The 10,850-nt window shown below is 44.2% G+C and overlaps 1 long non-coding RNA gene across 1 annotated transcript; it reads right to left on the bottom strand.

Annotated features, from left to right (window-relative positions):
* Window positions 1-6,903: 6,903 nt before the first annotated feature.
* Window positions 6,904-10,628, bottom strand: LOC119315511. Its single transcript, XR_005152774.1, has 4 exons — window positions 10,058-10,628; window positions 9,261-9,341; window positions 7,270-7,364; window positions 6,904-7,149 (listed from the first exon to the last, which is right to left on the bottom strand). It is a non-coding gene; the product is annotated as an uncharacterized LOC119315511 (long non-coding RNA).
* Window positions 10,629-10,850: the final 222 nt, after the last annotated feature.

Genomic DNA, 10,850 nt, shown 5'->3' with positions numbered 1-10,850 from the left:
GAGGACATAACTGAGCCGATCACCTTTTGGGGATACAAGGACCACCCCAGTGCCAGAACCATTCAGCATCTTAGAGCCATCAAAGAACATAGTCCAATGCTCCGGGTGGACCTGAGTCGGTTGTTGCTGTTCTATCCTTTCGGCCACGAAATCTGCGAGCGCTTGGGACTTGATTGCTTTCTTTGCTTTAAACTTAATGTCCAAAGGGAGGAGCTCGATGGCCCACTTGGCCACTCGGTCGGTTGCATCCTGATTGTTCATGATTTCAGACAGTGGGGCGTCACTGGTGACTGAGACCGAGTGTTCTTGGAAATAATGCACAACTTTCTTCGCTTTTAAGTAAATACCATAGACAAGCTTCTGGTAGTGAGTATACCTCTGCTTGGACATAGTCAGGACTTCAGAGATGTAATACACTGGTCACTGAACTTTGTACGCCTTGCCTTCTTCTTCTTGTTCCACTGTGAGGACTGTGCTAACGACTTGGCCAGTGGCCGCAATGTACAAAAGTAGAGGTTCTTTGCTGTTTGAGGCAGCAAGCACCCGCTGGGTGGAGAGTAGGGCTTTGAGCTCAACAAATGCTGCTTCTGCTTCGGGGGTCCACTCGAATGTGTCGGACTTCTTCATCAGTCGGTATAAAGGTAATGCCTTCTCTTCGAGACGAGAAATGAACTGACTCAACGATGCAAGGCAGCCCGTGAGTTTCTGGACATCGTGTGCCCGTTCAGGGCACTTCATTCGGACAATCGCACCAATTTTCTCAGGATTAGCATCTATTCCTCGTTCGGAAACAAGAAAACCGAGTAACTTGCCTCCAGGAACTCCAAAGTGCATTTGGACGGATTCAACCTGATGTCGCACCTTCTTAGGTTAGCAAAGGTCTTAGTAAGATTAGTCAGCAGGTCGAAAACTTTGCGTGACTTCACCATGATATCGTCCATGTAAGCCTCAACATTCCGACTTATCTGAGTGAGCAAGCACTTCTAAATCATGCGCACAAAGGTAGCACCAGCGTTTTTGAGACCGAATGGCATGGTGACATAGCAGAAACACCTGAAAGGGGTGATGAAGGCAGTTTTTATTTCATCCGGTCCGTATAGTCGGATTTGACGGTACCCGAAGTACGCATCGAGAAAAGACAAATGCTCACATCCCGAAGTGGAATCCACTATTGGGTCGATTCAAGGGAGCGGGAAAATGATCTTTTGGGCAGACCCGATTGATATGCTTAAAGTCGAGGCACATGCATAGTGACTTGTCCTTCTTGGGAACCATGACAACATTGGTGAGCCACTTGCAGTGGTAGACGCTGTATATGAATTCAGCCGCCAGTAGCCGAGCCACTTCTTCTCCAATCGCCTTTCTCTTCTCTACGGCTGAGCGACGGAGATGTTCCTTAACAGGCTTGGCCTTCGAATCAACTCTTAAACGATGCTCAGCCAGTCCCTTGGGTACACCTGGCATGTCGGATGGTTTCCATGCGAAGATGTCCCAATTCTCATGGAGGAACTAGATGAGCACGGCTTCCTATTTGCTGTCGAGTGTTCTAGAGATGTTTGTTGGAGCAGCTGCAGGATCTTTCGTGTGAATGTGAACCTGTTTTGTCTCTCCCGCCGACTGGAAAGCGATTCAGAGGCTAGCCTCTTGGATCGAAGCCAATCAGGCGTATCAACATTTCTCTTGTACTTTTCCAATTCCACCATTGCCATCTGTTCATCAGCGATTTTGGATCCTTTCTAAAGACACTCTTTGACTCTTTGCCTATTGATACGTCTCAACGTATCTATAATTTCTAAAGTATTCATGCTATTAAATTATCATTTTTGGATGTTTTACAATCATTTTATAGCAACTTTATATCATTTTTGAGACTAACCTATTAACCCAGTGCCCAGTGCTAGTTGCTATTTTTTGCTTGTTTCTATATCGCAGGAAATCAATATCAAATGGAGTCCAAACACCGCGAAGTTCCACTGCCGCAAGGCTTGTAGCCATGATAAATCAATCTAGACCCCGTTCCGGCACCCTGCCAGAGGGGGAGAATCATCACCGGTGGCCATCTTCATCATCCAAGTGGTCACCATGATGACGAGGGAGTAGTCCACCCTTGGGGCTGAGGGTTTGTACCAGTAGCTATGTGTTTAATATCTCTCTCTCTCTCTCTCTCTCTCTCTCTCTCTCTCTCTCTCTCTCTCTCGTGTTCTTGATGGCACGATCTTGATGTATTGGGGGCTTTGTTAATATAGTTGGATCATATATGGTGTTCCCCCTCTATCTTGTTGTCATGAATTGAATTTTCCCTTTGAGATTTCGTTTTATCGGACTGAATACTTTTATGGATTTGAGAGCACTTGGTATATGTCTTTCCAATGAATACTCGTGGTGACAATGGGGTATCATATTGATTCACTTGATGTATGTTTTGGCACTCAACTCGTGGATTCCCGAGGTGGCATTGGGGTAATCTATGCATAGGGGTTGATGCACGTTCTTGTCTGTGTTTCTCCGGTAGAAATATTGGGGCACTATTTGAGGTTCTTTGTGTTGGATTGAGTATTATGAATCTGAAATTATTTGGTGTTATTTTAATATGAACTCTTGGATAGATCGATCAGAAAGAATAGCTTCGAGGTGGTTTCGTACCTGATACGTCTCCAACTTATCTATAATTTTTTATTGTTCCATGCTATTATATTATCTATTTTGGATGTTAATGGGATTTATTTTACACTTTTATATTATTTTTGGGACTAACCTATTAACCGGAGGCCCAGCCCAAATTGTTGTTTTTTTGCCCATTTCAGTGTTTCGCGGAAAAGGAATATCAAACGGAGTCCAAACGGAATGAAACCTCCGGGAGCTTTATTTCTGGAACAAACATGATCCACGAGACTTGGAGTGGACGTCAAGAAACAATCGAGGAGGCCATGAGGCAGGGGGGCATGCTGTAACACCCACGATGCGGCTATATCTCCCACGTGTCGGAGCACGACTTAGAGGCATAACCGCATAGTAGGCATGTCGCAAGAGGGGTAATCTTTACACATCCCATGTACTGAATAAGAAAGGGATAAAGAGTTGGCTTACAATCGCCACTTCACACAATACATAAATATAGCATTACATCATCCAGAATACAATCAAGGTCCGACTACGGAACCGAATAAAGAAAGACAAGCCCTAATGCAATAGATCCCCGATCGCCCCAACTGGGCTCCACTACTGATCGTCTGGAAAGGAAACATAGTAACGTCATGAATCCTCGTCGAAATCCCACTTGAGTTCGGTCGCATCCCCTGTAATGGCATCATCGACACCTGCATCTGGTTTTGGAAGTAATCTATGAGTCACGGGGACTCAGCAATCTCACACCCTTGCGATCAAGACTATTTTAGCTTATGAGTAGGAAAAAGGTAGTGAGGTGGAGCTGCAGCAAGCACTAGCATATATGGTGGCTAACTTACGCAAATGAGAGCGAGAAGAGAAGCAAAGAACGGTCGAGAAGCTATCATGATCAAGAAGTGATCCTGAAACTACTTCCGCTCAAGCATAACACGAGACCGTGTTCTCTTCCCGGACTCCGCCGAAAAGAGACCATCACGGTCACACACGCTGTTGATTCTTTTTAATTAAGTTAAGTGTCAGGTTTTCTACAACCGGATATTAACAAATTCCCATCTGCCCATAACCGCGGGCACGGCTTTCGAAAGTTCAAAACCCTGCAGGGGTGTCCCAACTTAGCCCATCACAAGCTCTCACGGTCAACGAAGGATATTCCTTCTAGCGGGAAGACCCGATCAGTCTCGGAATCCCGGTTACAAGACATTTCGACAATGGTAAAACAAGACTAGCAAAGCCACCCAGATGTGCCAACAAATCCCGATAGGAGCTGCAGATATCTCATTCTCAGGGCACACCGGATAGGTCAAGCTACAAGTAAAACCAACCCTCGAGTTGCCCCGAGGTGGCCCCCCAGGCTACCCGGTTCGGACCAACACTTAGACAAGCACTGCCCCGAGGGGGTTAAAATAAAGATGACCCTTGGGTTGGCTGACCCAATGGAAGGGTAATAGGTTGTTAGGCAAATGTAAAACCAAGGTTGGGCCTTGCTGGAGGAGTTTTATTCAAAGCAAACTGTCAAGGGGTTCCCATAACATCCAACCACGTAAGGAATGCAAAATCAAGGAACATAACACCAGTATGACGGAAACTAGGGCGGCAAGAGTGGAACAAAACACCAGGCATAAGGCCGAGCCTTCCACCCTTTACCAAGTATATAGGTGCATTAATTAAATAAGAGATATTGTGATATCCCAACAAAAACCATGTTCCAACATGGAACAAACTCCAACCTTCACCTGCAACTATCAACGCTATAAGAGGGACTGAGCAAAGCAGTAACATAGACAAACAATGGTTTGCTAGGACAAGGTGGGTTAGAGGCTTGACATGGCAATATGGGAGGCATGATATAGCAAGTGGTAGGTATCGCGGCATATGCGAAAGAGCGAGCAACTAGCAAGCAAAGATAGAAGTGATTTTGAGGGTATGGTCATCTTGCCTGCAATGCTCTCAAAGAAGACGAAAGCATGATCCTCGTAAGCGTACTCAATGGGTTCCTCGATCACGAACTCATCTCCCGGCTCTACCCAAGGCAAGAACACAAGCAAAGGAAACCACAATCAACCACGGTGCAATGCGCAAGCAACATGATGCAAAACACAGCATGATATGTGGGATGTGCTATGCAATGCATATGCGTGCTCCGGAAGGAAAATATTGAACCAGGCCTCAACTTGGCAAACCAAGTGCATCGCTGGAAATATGAGTTGATTTCGGTTGAAATCGATATAAAGATCACCGGAATCGGATGCATGGTTTGCAAATGGCAAGCAAAACAAGAATGGCACGATTCTGCGATTAACAGCACGATGCCATCTAGAATACAAAAAGAAACTAAGCTACTTCACTCCAACATAGCAAAAAATCACATGGCAGTGATCTACGCAAGATGCTTGACAAAAGATGAACACTGAGCTACGGCTAAATCACAGAAGAGCAGGTTTAAACAAGCATGGCAGAAGTGCAAAAGATATCAGCATCACAGACTTAGTGAAAGTACTAACATGCCAGGAATTAACATCAGGAAGCAATGTTTAGAGCAAGATAACAACATGCTACAGGAACATATCATGGCAAAACAAGGCATGAAATGAATCTACTCAAAGCATATAACAAAAGTCCCTTACTTACCATAAGCCAAAAGGGATCAGAAGATATGATGGCACCCATGTAAACATAGCAAGTTTCGTTAACAGATTCAGACTTAGCAGAAAACTGGACATGGCAAAAACAGAGTTACATAGGCATGTTTGCGAGCTCGATGCACTCAACACAAGGCATTTCATGACAAACTAAGCATACTATCAGCAAGAAGGCATGATCAAGAAGCTAAAGATGGCAAGAACAATCTCATAGGATGCATGGATCAACTACAAGAACCTTGGCAAAATTGATTAACACGTAAACAATCTGCCAGGAAGATTTTGTAGCAAAAGTAGAGCAAGATTGAGTCATGCTAGGGTACTCCATAAATGCAAACAAGGACATGGATGGATAGAGCATAACCATATGTTCAAATCATCCTTACTGAACATACTCAAAAGAAGCATGGATCACTCTGTAGCAACATGAACACATGGCATAAAAATAACAGTAGGAAAATAACTTAGTGAAATTTTAAGTCCCTGAAATCAGCAACATCACGAGAGCTACTTTGCATGCTTGTGCTAGTCACCACATTGATCACAAAAATACATGGCATACACCCCTGTAAAGAAGGCATGGCATATCCCAAAACACATGTAGAGGTCATGCCCATATGCCGCACACAATAATCATGGCAAAATGATAAATGCTCAAGATCTGTTTAGAATCAGGAACTAACATTTTACAGCACTCTTGCAACAGTCATTTGGGCATCAAGATGGACTCAAACAAGCATGGTACAATGGAACAAAATAAAGAGGACATCCTGATGAACATTTTGATATATCACACGCCCAAAACGGAGCTACGATGATAGAGTTATGGCATGAGGAAAAGTGCATGAAAATGTTTGGGACTTAGGGAAAAATGCGTCAACCTAGGGTTTTCTGGATCTAGATCCGGGCGGCGTGGATCCCGAGGTTCACCGGAGCTCTTGCCGGAGTTGAAGAAGAGGACGGCGGCGCGGGGCGCGGAGCTCGCTGGATCGGGGCCGGGGAGGCCGGATCTGGTGAGGAGGACGGCGGGGAGGTCCGGCCGGTGCCGCGGCGAGGAAGCGGAGCTCGGCTCCGACCGACGAGGGGCAGCGGCGGCCGGCGGAGGAGGCGCGGGGCGGCGCGGCTCCTCCCGCGGGGCGAGGGCGGCGGAGAGACGCGGCGCTGTGGGCGGGCACTACACCACAGCACTATATCCCCAACAGCCAGGTTGGTCGGAAATACTACTTTCGGCGATAGACAGTCGGTTGGGAAAGACTATTGCCGACCGATTGTGTCTGTTAGGAAAAGTCCAGACGGGAAAACCCTTTCCCGACCGACATATCTTTCCCGACCGACTGCTGGATGGCTATGGAGTACCTTTCCCGACCAACAGTCTGTTGGGCCTGCTATGGAGCGATGGGCCTTTCCCGACCAACAATATGTTGGGGCAGCCATGGGCCTTTCCCGACCAACATTCTGATGGGCTTGATGTTGGGCTTTCCCGACCGACTGTCCGACGGGGTTTGTTTTGCCAACCAACAATCAGATGGTGTTTTCCTTGGCCAACAAACAATTCATCAACATTTTTTTTAGCCAACCACAACTTTAATTAAGCTATTGTATTGGCTGTCACATACATGTAGTTCATGCATTCTAAGCATAATCACCAAGACACCATATTTCAGGTGCACCAAACATTTTTTATTCCATTAACTAATTGTCACATACATACACTTCAGTCTGCTCTAAATATAACCACCAAAACACCATACATCATGTTCACAAAAGGACAGATAAAAGATGCAAGTATGATGCATCAGTTGTACAAAATGAAAGCTCAAACATCTTGTTGACATGGACCGTTGGCTTCATGGTTCTTTCTGAGTCCAGTCCTTATGGTTGCTTCCTACAAAAGTTAAACAAGTCCCAACTTTTAGAATGCTCGATTAATTTATGAAATTGAATGCATGGAAAATTCACATGTGTACATGCACACACAATAGCATAAAGTGAAGAATACACTTACATAATCTATAAAACTAGCATTTTGGGACATGAAGACAGCTCAACTTCCAGCAATAGCCATGGATGTGGCATGGAAGCCCCCCGTCCACTTTTTGTCTATCAATTGAAAGGAAATGCGTCATTTACTTTGTACGATTCCTGAGCATAGGTAGCAGCAGCCAATATTCCCACACTTAAGTTACTGTACATAGGTAGCAGCAGCCAATATTCCCACACTTATTTCTAAAACAATAAACATACAACTTCACAGATATTGGATACAGTGAGCTAAAAGCTAAATATATATAACTATGACTCTTTCAGTAGATGTACATATTTCCAGTAGTTCACACTGGATATATCAAGCTGAAAGCTAATTATAGATGTGACTCTTTCTGAACGCCTAACAGTATTATCTTAGCCCACCTAACATTGTTTTGGGCAGGAAGGGAGAACACTTAAAAGGTACATTTGTCCAAACAGGTCCCAGCTTTTTTCTCCCTGAATGGAAATAGGAATAACAAATAAAACCTAAAGAATAAGAGTAAGAAGAAAAGAACCTACAGCACCAAAGTAGTTTAACCTGCAATCTTTGCCAAGGTAGGCGGGCACAGAATAGTATTTAGCTTTGACTTGAATATACCATGATAATTGAAACCATTAGCATTGGATGATATACTCTGTTGAATTTGGCTCAAAACGGTACAAATTCTAGATTGTATAATCAAAGCCATGAACAAAATCCATCAAAATCAAGAGTTACAGCAAGTAGGCTGGGACCAACATACTATACACCAAATAGTTCTTATTGAGATGAAACTACATCAATCATACATGCCATCGCTTCAGCCTGGACTACAGCAGTTGTCGAGATAGAGAACAATGCAGAAGAATAATTAGAATGCTCAATGCTGAATATAGTTCACGATTAGTGGCAGCAAAAGTACATAACTGGAAGGACCTAACAAAGGAGAACATATTTACCTAGGTTATTGATGCAGTACTCTAGAAAATTAAACTCATGATTTTTTCCCCATTTCATGAACCTAAGTAATAACATTTCGCCACTGGAAGGTTCAAGAAAGAACATTTCGCCACTCGAGATCAGCGGTAGTGTCTATGAAGGGTTGCATAAAACCCCTCTTTTTTAGAAGGAAACAAATATACACAACAACGGCCGAGACAGTCCAGTCAGAAATTTCATGGGAATTGAGAAAACCAATGTAGCACAAAAGATATAAACTTTTTTCCAACCAACAACCATGTGAGGCAGAAGCGAAAAATAATCACTTGACTATCCTGTGAACGACAGTATAACTACTACTCCCTTTGTTCCTAAATAATATAATCCTTTTTAGAGATTCCAATACAGACTACATATGAAGCAAAATGAGTGAATCTACACTCTAAAATACGTCTATATACATCCGTATGTAGTCCGTATTGAAACCTCTAAAAGGTCTTATATTTAGAAACGGAGGGAGTACATTGTAGTAACACTCGCCGTGCTTTTGGTTAGACAAACAGAGGACAACATCCATATAAACCACCTTTCTAAGAGCGTTTCCATGTTATGACCCTGCATGATCTATGATCATCTAGGTATATGCTCCAGGAACTAATGAAGTTCTACATTTCTTTTTGCTGATTTTGGGATCTGGTTTCCTCCATTGCTTGATGATGCTTTATATATTTTTATACCTTCATATCTGAAACATATCCTTTCGTGTCTAAGTGCCCCTGACATGACAGAGGTAAGAATATATTTACTGAAGGAGCACTCTCAGAAATAGCTACGAATGTCTCAGAAAAAGGCTAAATAACTAGCATGTTTGAATCAACAGTAAAATCCTAATAGAATAATAGCAGAACCAGAGGATGCATGGAATTAATGGAAGTACTGGAAACGGGTCTTCACATGGTTCAAATGGGAAAGAAAAGGCATGGAACCTATTTTCTCATGCAATAAGTAACAACCAGAGGAATATACAGAAGGATTAGGGAAGAACTCACCAGTAGGTGCGGACAGGGGCCATGGGGTATCACAACTGATGAGCAAGCTAACAAATTGCGCCGCTGCCTGGAGGAAGAATCCTACAAATCAAACGATTTTGATGGTTTTAATTTGGATTACAATCAAAAATTTATTACCTCTGTATCAAAATATAAGACATTTTTGTAGGCTATATTTTGGTACGGAGGTAGTACTTGATAGCAATGAAAACAAATAGATAATAATGGTGCTGTATTTGCAATGAATTGATATTCTTTGATGGAAGATCAGGAATCACTAAGATAATAAGGTTGTTGAGGGCCAGACTTTCTTGGAAATTAAAGTAAGTAGAGACATGATTAAGAATGGTATGCACTTGATTTGGGTGTCGCTTTTTGTATCATCATATGGATATGGTTGTTATCATGTGCCGCTATTGTTGTGAAACATATTTCTATTGTTTTACCAAATAATGTTAGTGTTACAGGATTGAGAATTTGGAGCTGATTATGAAGCACGGTGTCTATTCAAGAGCTCCAGAAAATAAAATTGGATTCAGTGACCTTCTGTTAGTGTTCTTGTAGTTTAGGCAATAGGTATCCAGTTGAAAATACATCTGGGCATTACAGACCTATCTCTATTCCATCCAATTTCATGAACAAATCTAAACTCATCCAGCTTCACGTGGCAAAAATAAACTACAGAAAAAATGGATGTAAAGCTAGCAGATATACAAAATCTGCCCTTGGTCTTCGTCTTCATCCATATCCAGCTTTTTACACAATCACGATGAAAACAGGATTATGAATTTGCTTACCGGGGATTTCAGAGTTGATGGAGGCAAGGCTGAACAGGGCGGAGGCGCGAACTCTGTACCGTCGCTTCTGCCACAACAACAACCGCTAATGGTCGGAGGCCTAGATCTTTGGCCATGCGCCGCTTCTGCTGCATCTTGTAGTCGTTGCCGTCGCTCGGCGCTACCCCAAGAGCAAGGTACACACCAGCTGGAAGGAAGGCCAGAGCGCACCCAACACCAGCCTGGTGACGACGCTGCGTCCTCCTTGACTACCGCACCTGGTAGAGCACTGGGCCACTAGATCTGAAGGGGCGACCTCCGTGGTAGCCATCTCCGTCCGCAGCGAACCCTAGGCGGTCGCATCTGGGTGCGGGAGCCGGGAAGAGGCACTACACTAGGAGCACGGGAGCACAGAAAGGCAGAGAGAGTGGGAGGAGGAAGGGATAAGGTGAGGCAGGTGAGGAGGAGATGGAGCGGCCGCGGAGCAGACGGCGGTGCGCGGAGAAGAGAACGGCGGCGCCATCGCCGGAAAGAAAGCGTGGGTGGGGATAGGGTTAATGTGTGGTGGCTGCGAGGGGAAAGGGAGAAAAGCTGGAGGCTTTTTGGGCTGGTTGGCGCAAAGCCTTTCTTAGCCCCGTGCGCGAGCTAAATGTCGCTGGCCCAAACGATTGGCGCAGGCTATTTCGCTGACTCAACGATCGGTCGGTCGGTAATGTTTCCCGACCGATGGTTGGCTGGGTGTAAGAGTATTGCCGTCTGAGAATGAGACATTAAATGTCTTATTATTACCAACCGACACTCAGTTGCCTGTACA

The sequence above is a fragment of the Triticum dicoccoides genome, chromosome 6A (genome assembly GCF_002162155.2).
Source record: "Triticum dicoccoides isolate Atlit2015 ecotype Zavitan chromosome 6A, WEW_v2.0, whole genome shotgun sequence".
Taxonomy (NCBI): domain Eukaryota; kingdom Viridiplantae; phylum Streptophyta; class Magnoliopsida; order Poales; family Poaceae; genus Triticum; species Triticum dicoccoides.
The sequence above is the reverse complement of the archived record's forward strand: the minus strand, read 5'-3'. Positions and strand labels throughout refer to the sequence as shown.